Below are 14,725 nucleotides of genomic sequence, written 5' to 3' on the forward strand. Positions count from 1 at the left end.
AATTTTAACTGAACTTTTGTCAGGTGTCCCATTCCTGTGCGACTTGTCATACAAGGAGCAACAGGGCCAGGGGCAAATGTAGCTCTGCGTGGTGCCATCTGACAAATAGGTGTGGGATTTCAGAGAAGCAGTGGTCTGCAAAGCAGTCTTTCTCTTAAAAAATGACCGTGTTTTATCATCAGGTCTTCTCATCCCTGTCCTTGGCTGTCCTTCAGGCACACTCCTTTTCTGGATGCAGACTGTTCTCCCAGCACTGCTGTAACGCTGTGCCTCCCCCCCTTGCTGGCCAGTGACTGAAACTGCCCCAAGGTCACTTCTTGCCCACAGGGCAGTCTGCGCAGTCCTGTCTTTGCCTGCTGCTGCCTCTTGCTCTCGTCTGCCTGTGCTGCCACATAGCCCAAATTGTACCTTTGATGCGCTTTCTGATGCGAACGGGTAGCATTACTGACTGGGTCTGCCACTGCTTTGCTGTCCTGGAGTTCCCAGAAGCTGCTTACTGGTGTTCGTGGCTGCTGGCCTATTTCCTCAGCCCAGTGAGTGCTTGCTGCCACAGTGCGTTTTTATGCTTCTGTCCAAAGCTTAGACTAACAATTCAACACAGAAGCAGTTTCTCTCCCCTCTGTGGGTTTCAGACCCAGCGACTTTTCTTTTTCCCCCTCACCACTTCAGTCAATACTGAAGAAATTCATCTTTCCTTTTACTTCTGCTGTGGGAGCTACTGTCTGCCGTCTCCACAGCTAAGATCATTGCTGGTTTTCCACTTACTTATTGCCTTCCCAGCTGGGTCTAACAGATGTACAAGATTGGATGGCAGAGACTCTTGGTATGAAAGGGAGGGGGTACCATGTTACACTACCAGCTTCCCTCCCATCAGCTAGCCAGCATGCTAGACAAAGTGTGAAGTGCAAAAGGTTTCCTTCCAGTGAAAACTTTTTTTGCAATGGTTTATAGGTGTGAGTCAACCTTTTGCCTTAGTTTTTTGACTGGCACTTTTTAAAATTTGCAAGGAGGCTTCCCTCCCGGTAATATTTCCACACCAGTCAGACTTGTTGTAGTGTAAAAACACAGAAGATTAATCATTAAACATCTATGAAATATTCTTCCACAGTCAGTGTCTCATGTATATATATAAAAACAACATGGAGCACGTTCACATAGCCTTAGTAGTTGTAGTTCATGGCAGGATAATATTTGTAGCTCAGTACGTAATAATTATTCACCCAAATGTTGTCTCATTTAGAACCACTTTTTAAAGTATGTAGATTCATAGCTAGGGCAGAGAGACCATATATCTCTGGTATATCCTGAGTTACAGAACTTCACTCAGTAACTTCTGTGTTTAAGCCTGTAAACTTGCTTGAGCTACACAGCATGTTACGCAGAAAGATTTCTGCTCTTCATATTAAGACTTCTGTGATGGGGAAGATATAAGGTTTCTAGATAAGTTCCTTTAATGCTTAATTATCCTCCCTATTTGCTTTTTTTTTTTTTTTTAAGTGCCCTATTTATAGTTTGAATTAGTCAAGCTTCAGTTTCCAACTATTAGATCTCATTATCGCCTTTCCTGCTAAATATTGTCAAAAGACTACTCTTGATAAAGGTGCTTTTGGATAAATTCACTTCTTAACCTTTTCTTGGCTAAACTGGATAGGCAGAGAGCTTCTTAAGGCTGTCAGTCTTTCTGTATAGCTTCCAGATTTCAAATTCTGTTTGTGTCGTCTCTTGTGAACAGTTCCCACTTCAAATGTCTTAAAGTGGGGACAACAGAACTGGAGATAATATTCCAGGAATGGTCTTCCTAATATCAAGTACAGAAATAAATAAGCACCTTTTGGATCTCATGTCATAAGGTTTAAGAGGTATGAACATGGGATTTTGCAATTTCTGCATGGACCCCCCCCCCTTTTTTTTTTTTAAGGAGATGTGTCTCAAAGACAGCTTCAGGCCTAAATCTGAACTGCCTTAAAAGTCAGGCAAAGTAGCTAAATCGTAGTTCAGACTGTGGTACTATATATGAAGATTGGGTCTAGATCCTCAAAGTCTGAGGGTTTTTAAATCTGAGATTTTGTTTGGTTCTGGCCTTATTTTGTTTTTTGTTGATTAGGTGAAGCATAATAACCGCCCTCCACCCTCACTCACTCCAGTGCAACAGGGAAATGCGGTAAGTTTTTGCAGCCACGCGCAGGGCTGATGGCCAAGCAGGCCTCCAGTCAGTCTCTCTTTCCATGACGTTCTGAGGGCATTTACTGAAACAAAGGTAGAGTTCAGGCCTGAACCTTACGTTTTCATTTCTGCTGACTCACAAGTTCCAGAGCTATGCTATAGACAGACGTAACTGAGAGCAGTGGTCGGCCCAAGCCTTCTGGTGGCAATCAAATATAGTGGAAGAAGGTAGAACTAGAAACCTATGTCCCTGATGAAGTGAGCTCTGTGGATTCAGACTGTGTTTTATGCCTTACTATTAGAAATTTCACTGTTTCTCATATTTTAGGAGCACTGTAAAGGTGATAATAATCAATAGTATCAGGACAATTAATAGAACAATTTCCTTTCCTGTAATAAATCATTCCCCACTGTTTGATGAGCAAATAGGTCTCAGCTTTGCCAGACTGATTTGATTCAGAGATTGGAAAAAATGAGAAACGCGAAGATTAAGAGAGTGGGATGCAGATCCCTCTTTACTACAAGCATACAGAGCACTCCTCCTTCTCTGTGGTCAGTATAGAGAGAACCTCCTCTTCCTGGCGGTGATGTGAAGACACTTTTCCCCTTCACACACTTCCTTGTTTTAATCGACTGCTTTGATTCCAGCCTGCCCTACTCCTGTAGCATAGAATTACGATGTAATCAGTTGTAACTTTAAAGATCTGGGATAGTGAGGGTCATTTTCTGATAACTCACACCTTTTCTGATACTGTACTTCTCTGTAAGGGACTTTTGCCCTGTACTTATGAACATACTCATCCACTGCTTTCCTAGTAACTGAGTACTGGGGTGTTGTAAATAAGTTATCAGCTGGAAGCTGGAGAACATGTTTTCCCCTGTTTTAGGTATGTAGGCAGAAAGCACAGTGATTTTGAGTTCAATCCTTGTCCCTGGTGTATACATTGTGGTAGCTCTGTGGCATATCTGATCTGCACCAGACTGCAGTAACATCAGGTAGGGAGTTTGGGAAGTTCAGCTGGTGGCAGAGGCTCAGGAGAAGCAAGTTCAGCTCTCACACAAGGCTCTGCCCTTGGTGCCTTCTGCGGCCTTGGATATTTTGTCTTGGTTTCTCCACTGTAAAATGAAAATAACAGGAGTGCAAAGACTCTTAAATGTTGCAAAGATAAGTTAAGTGACTGCCCAGATATTGTGATAATGAAGAATGCTGAAATAGTTGAAAGCCCTAAAACTATTTGCCTACCCCTTTACCCCTTTTCTCTGAGAAAACTTATTCCATACTACCGCAGGGAGAAAGCTCTCTATTTTTCATTAAAAACAACACTTTTGTCTGGTCTGGTACAATGTCATTGGTTACTCATTTGGTGCTTTGGTCAATAACTTGTGGTAAAAAGTTCCTGGAACTGGACAGAAGGTACAACATTTAAGAGAGATGGTTATAAGAACCCTTCCCTGTGCCTATTAATATGCACTGAATCAGAGGGAATTTTGTACAATGATTATATTAAAGAAAGTCTTTCACTTTTAGTGAGTGCTTCATAGGCATATTTCTGCCTGCCTATTTATATCGGTGTTTGATATTCTGACTCAGTGGAGACCAGTTCAGTGGCTCTGTATTGGTTCTACATCTTTACGAGCTTAGCTGTGCCGCCCTCTGGAAAGAAGCCCTCTGTGAAACCTGTAAGTCTGCATATAAGCAGTATGGCGGTGTGAGCTGTTGAAGGGCTGCTCAACTGGGCAGGTTCTTTAAGGTAAGGCATTTAGCAGAGCTGAAAACAGTTCATGGTGTTTCTTGCTCCTGATCATGCATTGTTGCTTTTATGCATCATTTTGGTTTTAAGGGCAACTGTTTTCATTTTTTTTTTTTTAAAGGAATGCAGGAAACAATTAAGAGAAGGAGGAGGAGACAACAACACTGTCACGGTTGCCAAGGATCCATTTTTTCCATATACTGTCTATTAATTATGCTACTCCTTTTGTTAATCCTTTGGCACCTGTTAATTATTCTACAATTTTGGCTAGCAGCTGGAAAAGCCACTTCCAAGCATTAAGTGTATTGTTATTTAGTTACTAGAATATTCAATGCATTGAACTGCAAGTATGTAGTAAGATGGGAAAAAAAAGCCCTTCACCCTAAGCCACATTTAGAGCAGTGAGCAATAAAAATATTTGCTTTGGAAGGATCTTTGTGGAACAAAACTGACTGACGCACATACAGGGAAAATAAAATAAAAGCTGCATAAGACAAAGGGAGTGCGAGAGATGGCCAGAATGTTAAATTAATGACTGAGACTAATCCTAGTTCCACTGAAATGAGTGATTAAATTCCCACTGATTTTTAGCAGGATCTGGACTAGCCTCTTTCTCAGATGATTGCCTTCTTCCAGACCCTTCTTTGCTCTTCTCTGACAGTCTGGCCACTTCAGCCTTATTCCTCCCTCTTACTGTCCTTCATATACTTTACATTTCCTCCTAATCTCCTTCTTATCTTACACTTCAGTTTCTCTTTGGAAAGCTAATTCTTTCCTCATCAACTGCTATCCACTGAGAAGAGGGAAAAAAATCAAATTAGAACAGTGGTGCTGTTTGCTATTGCCCAGTTGTACTACTCAATTGTTTGCTCTGTATGTTTAATCTTCTTCTCCCACCATGGACTTTTCTTGCATGTTTAGAATCATGAGCTGTTGAGGGTATGGCCAGTCTGTTCACTCTGTATAGGAGCGCCTACCATAGCAGGGCACATTTCTTCTGGGGTCTTTAGGCACAATTTGCAATTTGTAATAATTTATTGACAAACTGGCTGGACTGCAAAATACTAGCTAGCCGTCCTGTCAGCCTCGGTGATTTATTTTGCTCAATACTAGTGAAGTGACTGGGCCTGGCTCCATTACGATTATGATTATGGATTACATCTAGTTGTTAGGTTAGGCAGATGGAATGAACAAGGGAGACACTGGTTATCTCTACCCACCTCTTACCTGTTCCTGGCCTGTTCCAAAAGCAGCCTGAAGCATTTACCTGACTTTAGCACATCTACAGATTTTAGCAATTTGTATGGGTGGCAAGCATGGTCTCGGATTCACTTTCCCCATGGCTGGCCATATAGATGTGGCTATTCTATCTGAAAGAACTTCGTTCAGAACACAGTGGCTTGGGTAGAGTGGGACGTCATTAGTGATCCAGCTGGGAAAAGCTGTGGCCTTTAAATGGAAAAGCTTTAAATTTTTCCAGGCATGGTCTTTGCTCATCACCTGTGGGGAATGTAGCTCCTTCTTACAAGGTCTGACTCAGGGCCCATTTGGTTGTGTCATCCCTGATGTAAACAGTTGATGAGTTAAATTTTTTAGCTGCTTACTGCTGTCTAGTCACCGTGGCAGAGGCATCTGTATCAAATATGAAAAATCTGTTGCAAAGGGTCGGTGTTGTGAGCTGGTTTCTTCTTCTTGAGAGTGTGTTTTGAAGAACAGTACTTTTTTTTTTTTTCTACTTGGTTGTTATCCAGACCTAGTTAATGCTGTGGTTTCCTGGACTGACAAGGAGAGCCTTCCCGTCCCAGTGGGAGCTTGCGAAGCAGCACGGCGGTGGCCAAGGGAGAGACCTGTGTCTCAGGGCCCAGAGAGCTTGCAGCATAGCAGTCCCAGTGGTACTAAACCAGTCTGTTATGCTCCTGGAAAGCTTCACTGCAGGGTTTTCTGTCTTCAAAACACAGACTCACCTCTGCGCTGAGGGGAAAGGAGCAATGTCACTTTAATGTGGGATTCAAGCCCATCCCTTGTGGAATTCCCCTGAAAAGTGTGGGGAGGAATAAGAAGCAAAAGCAGCAGGACATTTATGGCATTGCTGGGTTTTGAAGGATTTTTCAGCTTTGTCTTAAAGGGACAAGATTGGTGAACCTAAAATTAGCTTGCTTTTCTCTTTCCATCCCCAAATGTGTGTTTGGTTTTTACATTTGTATTTTATGTTACAAATGCTTCCACTTTTTTTCTAAAGATATAAAATCACTGTAAAGAGCCCAATATTCAAAAATAACCCTACAATTAAAGCAAATACAGAAGAGAAACTGCATGTAAGCCATGACTAAGGAACTCAACAATAACAAACCATTGTGTGGTGAGCGCCTTGCAGCAAAACACAAAAGTGTTGCAGAAAACCCTGTGGAAACAATGTATCCTGCATGCTGTGTCCACTCCTGTAATAAAAAAACAGAGCTCAGCCACTGAATGTATGAAGAGGATGTCACTGCCCTGCACTTAGAGGCCACATAATGTGTGAGAAGAAACCTATTGCAGTTTCAAGGTGCTGGGGATTAATGCAACGGGTCCCACACACGTGCACAGAGGAAGCAAGTATTTTATACCCTCTTTGAGAGACTGGGTTTCCCTTTTGCTGTACTTGTGTGTCTTCTCTCCCTGGTGCTGGTACCCTTTCTGACACTTAACATATAATGTGACAGAATCTCCATTAGGCAGAGAAGTTTTTACACCCGTTTTACAACTCCCCATTTTACTGCTGGAGCGGAAGGACTAAGTGATTTGCAATTGAAGAAATTTTTGGTAATACGGATCTGTCCACTTTTGGAGGCCCAGTCCAAGACCTTAGCTAAGAGCCTCTTCTTCTCAGGTCATTTTCCAAAGATACTTGGGAGGGGTGTGGAAAAACTCACTGCTCAGGGTGCTTGTGCAACATTATTCTTTTATGGGATGAAGGTGTTTGAATGGAGCAAGGCAGTGGTGGCAGGTGTTTCATCACTGACCTTCCACTCTAGGTGTGGAACAGAAAAAGAGAATATTTGAAATCCTCACCCCCCCCCCCCCCATGTCCCACTTTTGCTCATAAACTGGTATTAACAACTCCTGTTAAGGTAGTTAGGCTTGTACACCCTAGCTAAGAAAAAAAAGCCCTCTGTGCTTACAGCAGACATGAGCCACTCCTCATGTAAGCTTGGCTTTGTGCTGGACTAGCACATGCTTTTAAAGTAGCAGTGACCTGCATTTAGGAACTTAAGAGTTAGTCATATATTTAATAGAAATACAGTTTGTGGTATTGCAAGTTAAAAAACAGTCACCATTGATTGGCTTTTGAGAGTCAAAGCATTAGAATACTTGCTCAGCTCCAAATCTCTGGTTAGGAGTCTTTGCATACAAAAATTGTGCCCTGGGAATAGTAGTGAGCTTCCTGCTTTGTTTACTGCATGTGCCTGTCTGGTTTCCATCTCTGTATACTTCTGTACCCCACTGAAAAAAGTATCCACTCTGCACTGGCAGCAGGGTCAGGTAGCTCTATGGCAATTACACGGACAAGAAAATGAAGACGTTAAATTAAGCCACGACAAGTTAAAATGAAATTAACATCTCCAGTGATTAACCAACCTATCCTTCCTGCCTTTAGAGTGGGATGTGCTGCAATCAGGGGAGGGGTAGGATGAAGGACTCCTTGTACAGCAAAACCCTCAGAATTGCCTGGTGTTGGGTTGCAGGCAGTGTCAGTCTTCCCTTTTGAGGATTTACTGAGGGGCTCCTCGTGGCTGCAGATTCCCTATCCGAGGCTCATAATTACTTGTAGTACCATATCACACATGCTAGAAAAGAATAAACCTATCTCCTTGGGGAAAACAATATTCTATCCATTTTCTGCACGGTCTTTGCTGTGGCATGCAGAAGGGATGGAACCCCAGTATGGGCTTTTGGCATCTGTCTTCCTGCCTAAAGGAAAAGCAATAGTTTCACTGGCTTTTGGAGGATGCCTGCCTGTGGACACCTTGGAGGTGGAGGGGGCAGCAGTGAGTTGAGGGGCAGGAGTTCAGTCGCGATGGGCTGACGCCATACTGAACACAGCAAAGGCCTGGTCTGAACAAGCTACTCCTTCTTAGTGCTGTGGGAGTTAGCTCTTTGCCAGAGTGATAAATTTGGCTAATGCTTTCTGGTGAGGATAAGCTCTAAGAACATGCACGGCTGAGAGGAAAATACTGTAGTGCTGGTTCTGAAAATGCAGCATTTCAGCATCCTGGAGAAAAGCTTTATTTTCATAACTTACATGTTTCAGCACTCCCTCTTTCAGTTCTCCAGAAGCTTTTTTTTTAATGTTTCCCTCAGGTGTCTTAAAGCTTCTTGTTTGCAGAACAGACCTCCCGAAGGGGCTGTGACCTGGTCAGAGCACTGACTTTTTATTTTAAGCCCACCAGCAGCAAAAAAACACAGAATATTTTTGAAGGGAAATTTCCTTTTTGGGTTTTTGTGTCTCTGAAAGAATTTCCGATGTAGGCAGACAGTAATTCCCAGCTACATGCTTCCTGATAAGGAAGCAGCTCCAATAAATGCAGCTATAAATAGCTACCTTTATATTTTCTAAAAATGTAGAGAGATTTGTTTACCCTTTCTTTCAGCAGTTTGAAAGAAAGAGACAGGATAGGATCAGCGTCTTGGATTTGGCACCCGTTGGCTCTCCAGATCCACAAATTAAGATTTAAATCTGGATCTAGTCACGGTGACTAAAGTTTTATTCAAGACAGTACATTGAATTATATAAAGTTTAGATGTCTGTTCATTTCTGCTTGCCTTTCTCACAAAACTGTAAAAGAAAAAAAACCCTACTATTCTATGTGGTAAACACTGTAAACTGCATTTGCCTTCCTCATGATTAAATGTTACCCCCCTTAAGCAGAATTCATAATGTTTTTGCTATGTGCCTGCATTTTAGTGCTTTGCTCTCTATATATAGTTTGTTAAGGTGCTTTGTCATCTCAGAATAAGTAGCATGATCTTTAACTGCTTTTTTTTTTTTACATTTACAATGGATGTGCTGATAGCAGATTCATAGTTAGACATTAAACTTATACTAAGTTGCTGGGACAATTTTGTGGTATTAGTTTTTAAACCTTCAGAATTTTCTGTGTTATCTTTCCCTTTTTTTCTGTTTCCTCTTCATGTATTTTTCATTTTAGGTCTCTGATTTTGGATTTCCCTTACTAGTCCTGCTTTTCATGGTTCTTTTAAGTAGTTCTTTTAACAATGCCAGCAAATAACTCTTTACTCACACAAAAATTAAAGAGAGGAGTAAATCTGGTGCAATGCGTTAGAAATCATGTTAGATTTCAGGCCAGCTGTGCCTGTCTTTCAGATTATAATTGAAAATTTGTACATGTGTCCACAAGTTCGATTGCTTTATAGGAGATGAGTCCACCTAATAAATGCCCTTCATCAGCAGTTCGACCTTAGCGTGGGCCTCTGGGGGGGGATGGCTTTGCTGCGCCTGCTTGTGCGCAGAAACGTCATGTGCAGCTGCTAAGGGACAGGTATCTCTAGCAAAGTCCTGAAACATATCTGCGAAACTGCTCCTTCATGACATTCAGCGCTGGAAGAGCCTCTTCTTTCTGCCGTGAGCTTGCTCCCTCGTTTTGACCGTGGCGGAGCGCCGTCTCCCCGGGGCCCTTCCTGCCGTGTGCAACTGCTCCGCGTGACGCGGTCGAAGCCCCAGGAAGGGCGAGGGCGCAACTTTTCCTAGGTGTCCCTCTCCTCCTCCTCCCCCTTTCTCTTCCCAGTGATTTCACAGCATCTCCTGACTTCTGGCCAAGCCCTCCCCACCAGGGTGCTCAGCTGCTGTGGGCCCCTGCTCTGGGCCCCCCTGCTTGTGCTCTGAGCTGGCCCTGAGCCGGGCAGATTGCGCGAGGGCGCAGCTGGTGGCAGATCCCTCCATGCCGTTCTCCTTCATCGTTCACCAAAACGTCATTGCGGGGCCGGATGCTCCTCGCTGTGGGCTCGCAGAGCCTCTCGAACGCCTTGTCCGTGTTGGGCTTCCCTCCACAAGTACCTGGCACAGTTTCGCCCTCTCCCTCCCATGCGCTGGGGCTGCGCCGAGGAGGAGGTTGATCTGTGGGTGCAGGTCCTCTGCACCTCCTCAGCAGGCCCACGGAACAGGCACAATTAATACAGTATTAATTAATTATGGGGAGCGGTTGCTGCTGGCACAAGAACCAAGGCTTCCAGCTTATTAAGTGAATGCTTTGATGCTGAGCTTTAAAGAACGTTTCCATCAACTTAAGCCAGTGGAGAGAGTCTGTGATATTTAAACCCTCCCTCCTTGCTGATTCTGGAGCTCAAAGTCCTGCCACCCTGGGCACTAATAATAATAATCATCGTCACGATAAAGGAGAGTTCAGAAAGCACAGCTGTGGAGCTACCCTTGTGTAAAATCGCATGAGTCTAAATGAAAACATTTGTGGCGAACCAGAAATGGTTCATCAAGCCATCTTACTAGGTACTTGCAGTGTGAAAAAAAGAGAGTGACCTTCTGGGCCTGCTGAAATCAATAGGAGTTTTTTCACTAGCTTTCAGAGCTGCCAGGATTTTATCCAGAACATGTATGTATAGGTATATGTGTAGGTTTATGCTGTGCTTCTACTTGTTCGAACCATGGCTGTGGGAAGAGAGCTGAAGGAGCGACTGTGCCTCTTTGGGCTTACGCAATACTAAGAATTTCTCCCTTTCTACTTCCTCCTTCTGGGTAGTGCAGAAGGAAGTCGCCCTCGTCCTGCCGGTCCACAAACCAGTTACTCATTTCAGTTCTGCCGCTTGAGTGTGTCCTTGTGTATTTCCTAGTGGGGGAAATCTCCCTTTATGTATTAAAGTTCCTCCTTCCTATTCTCTCTTTCGTTGTGATTTCTTCCAAGCAATCTGTCTCCTTCAGTTTTTAACCTCCTTGCTGGCTTTCACTTCCTCTCTGTGCTTCAGCGAAGGCATTTTGTCAGAAAAACCCCTCTGTACGCAGATACTTCTTTGTTCCCCATTTTTTTTCTGTGTCATACTTCTTTATATCTCACTTCCTTGGAAACTTCCTTAGTAGTCTTCTTACCTCTGGGCTTATAGCTGCATTACTATGGGTAGTCATTACTGTGTTGCTGGGTGTATAATTGTTTAAGGCACCTTGATGTTTTTATTAGAGGTATTTCTTTTAATGTGCTTTGAATACTAATAGGCAGTGGTGACATATATCATCATTGTTGAATGTTTCATCACTTGTTTCATTAGTGCTCTGCAGCTTGTTTGGTGGTTTTCACTTGTTGAAAGTGAGCATAACTAAATCGTGGGAGTCATTCTCTGCTTCCACTTTGTGCTGTTCTCGGGACACAATGCACAGTGTGGGGTGGTGGTGAATGGGTCACATGCAGCAGAAGTTCAAGGTCGGGTTCAAGTTTGGAGCCCTAGAGGTCAGCAAAATACAAAGAAGGGACAGCGCTCTCTGGAACATTTACAGTCCTGATCCAGCTAATATTTACACCCTCTCTCAGTTTTAACATAATGCAAAATGAAAAATAAGCAGTGGGATTGGGAGTGACAGCAAAGGTAACAGTGTAGAAGAGTAGCTGTATTTGTGATGGGCAGATCTGAAGCAGCTGGGCCATTAAAGGAGGCAGTATTTGCTGCTGGCCTCTTGCCACACCATTATCGCTATGCGCAAAATGATGGCTGAATCTCAGAAAGTTTGGCATCTGATTCAGCTCAACAGAACACCAAGAAGTAAATCCGGATGTCTTTCAAATTCGTTGGATAGGCAGTGTTGCGGTGGAGTTCTTAGTAATTACGATTTTCTTGGGAGGTTGCTGAGAGAATCCAGGTAGCCCAGAATAATCCCAAGAACACAGCTCCTCGCACAGAGAGTGTTCCTGGTACCCCACCATTTGCAGCAAGAATTTCTATGCAAAAAACCCTTCAACTCAAAAAAGTTGTTTATTTCAAAGCCAAGAAGTTTCAAAAATTTTTTTTTTAGTCTGATATAGGTCACGTGTCTCTGTGTACACATTTGTAGATATTCAGATCCTACAGAGAGAAGCAGCTAGCTCAAGTATTTAAAGAGGTTTTATGCACACGTATGCTGTTACTCTTCCTTCTTTTTCCTTCAAGCTAATTAACACGTTATAACCATTTATCTTAGGCACAGTTGTGAAATTACTGCCTATGATAAGAAAAATATGATCCAAAAGATGGTGGAAAGCACCTCTCCCCTGAACACCCTCCCCTGTAGGCTTTGGATGATGTTTTCCCTAAACCTTAGCTGCGTGAAATAGGCACCAGAGAGCTACCCTGTATTTGAGTCTAGCTGGCCAGATTTGGACTGGTCTTTCAGTCAGTATTTTACCAGCTGAAGTGTAGAAAGTTGGCAGTGTTACATATGCTGTGAAAATTCTAGATTAAATTAGAATTGTAGATGGGGCTCAATCAGCTGCATTTAGAACATTCTTACAGAGTGCACTCCATGGGCCACTTCCTGAAGACTGCTAATGTGAAGGCTAATCCACACACTGTCTTGGTATCGTTTTGGGAACTGAAGTAGAGTGGTATAGACCGCTATGAATAAAGGTAGTTCACATTGATAATTTTATCCTTCAATGACTGGGCCCCCAGTCTATAGCATTTTTACTGTATCATTTTATAAGTTAATGTAGTAAAAATGCCGTTAAAATGGTAGAAAACCTGTGTCTTAACAGCTCTAAATTACACGTGCCTCATATAGTTTGTCTGTAGGAGTCTCAGGACAGCCACGGTTTCATAGATCCTGACATTTGGGAAGAGCAGGGACAACATCCTTCTCTGTATGAATAAAATGCCTAGCATCTCTTTATTGCTTGAAGTCATGTCCACCTGCTAAATTAACAGCTCCCAGTGCCACTCAGAATTGGGATGAAAGTAATTTTTTCTTATTTTAATAATAGTTTCTGATTTCCTTTTGAGAGACAGCAGCTCAGCTCCTGGTGTTCATATGGGGCCACAGTACAGGGAAATCTCATATCTGGAGAGATGCTGGGGTTGTTCAACAAAAAACAGTTATTGATGTGAGTAGCTTATGACATTTTCACATGGGTTTACCTTAAAACCTGTGAATGTCCCTTGACTGCAGAATGAAGCAAAGATATTTATCAAAAATCAGTCACCAGTCTCAAATTTGAGCAGTTCTGTACTGATTTCATAATTTTGGACCAATATCATTAGAAACTGGAAGTTGTAACATACAGACTGGTTGAAGCTCATGAGCCTATAGAGCTCAAAGTTTTAAAAACCCTTGCTCAGTCCTGAGCAGCGCTTGGGGATGCAGATGCAATATGCTCAAAGTGGTATCATACGAAAAGCAAAACAAACAAGTTTTGCTTTGTTCCTGGGATCCTATGGAAAGCGCTCCAGGGAAACGCAGTGCTTCCCAGTGTTCATGACTGTCAGTGTGGTGGCCCATTCACATTGCCATTTTTCCTGTAATAGAGAACCTACGTACAACATGCTGCTTTCCAGTTGTCCTGTTCCTGGGAAACTAGAGGGGGCCTGGACTCTTCAGTTTGGGGAAAAGATAATTTTGTATGTAAATGAGGTGGCAAGGAGAATGTTATCATGGAGCTGTAAAATCACACGTGGTATTGAGAAGGTGAACAGGAAATGTTTGTTCACGGTGTCTCACAAAATAGTAACTCCAGCACACCAAAGGAAACTATTGGGCAACTTACTTAAAAGAAATAACAAGGATGGATCATTACATGAAAGAAATCATTGCAGGTTGATGTTTCGTGGGGCCGAAAGTGTAAATGGATCTAAAAGGAACTGGATAAACCTATGAAGGGATAGGTCATTTGGTCAGTACCACAAGCAGGGGTGTGGACGCAAGTACAGCTCATGAAGTCAGAGACTGAGATAGACAGTATATCATAGAAAGGTTGCTGTATACTTCTCTGTCCCCTATACTTTTTCTTTATGCAGCCACAATCACAGGTCTCCTGTCTTTTCTAGTATAGCAGTTTTTATATTTTATCCATCTCTTAACTATCTCCAGTGACTTGACTATCGTGTATCTGAACATGGTAACAGCAGTGTGGATGCCATCCAAGCAGATATGTGTACTGTATGCATATGTGATGGCAAAGGACTCTTTTAGGGGATAACTAACTCATCAGCTAGAGGCGATGGATGAAAATTAAGGGGGGGATTTGCCTTTAAGCAGTTCTGACAAAAGTCTCTTTACACAACAGCTGACTGAATCACTGAATGTAATGCCAAGGGCAGCACTAGAAAAAAGTGATGTAAATGAGCTGGCGAAGGAACAGGGCAAAGCTATCTGGTGGAGGAAAGAGTTGGAGGGAAAGGCAGGCAGCCACCTGCTGGATCTTTGGGTTCAAGGATCAGATCACTCACGTGAAGCACTTGAAAAACAAATTTTAAAGTCTCTACTTTAAAGCTTCTCTACTGATGGGGAAAGGAGGAGAGTCTCTAGACTAAGCTCTGTGGGTCGCCGCTGGATCATAATCACCCCCATATGCGATTCTGTTTTTCCTAGTACTGGTTTCTCCCACATACCCCCAAAGGGTTGCTGTTGTTTTCCTGTTGTCATCCACTCCCAGATCCAGTTCAGCCTGTGCCCCTTATATGGTCCTGTCTCATCCTTATAATGTGTAATATGAATTTCAGTTCTGCTTCCTCTCTTGCCCCAAACAGTTTGAGTTCCTGGGCGTAGTCATTTTAAAAAAGTTATTTTTCAGTATTACTTGTGATTGGAACTGGTAAATTAAAAACTTACTGGAAGTCTGGCA

At 42.8% G+C, this 14,725-nt stretch overlaps 1 protein-coding gene across 3 annotated transcripts in view; it reads left to right on the forward strand.

The window, feature by feature from the left end:
* Nucleotides 1-14,725, forward strand: part of ETV6 (ETS variant transcription factor 6) — a 140,684-nt gene that overhangs the window by 46,970 nt on the left and 78,989 nt on the right. The window lies entirely within an intron of this gene.

This window comes from Dromaius novaehollandiae, chromosome 1 (genome assembly GCF_036370855.1).
Source record: "Dromaius novaehollandiae isolate bDroNov1 chromosome 1, bDroNov1.hap1, whole genome shotgun sequence".
NCBI classification, from domain to species: domain Eukaryota; kingdom Metazoa; phylum Chordata; class Aves; order Casuariiformes; family Dromaiidae; genus Dromaius; species Dromaius novaehollandiae.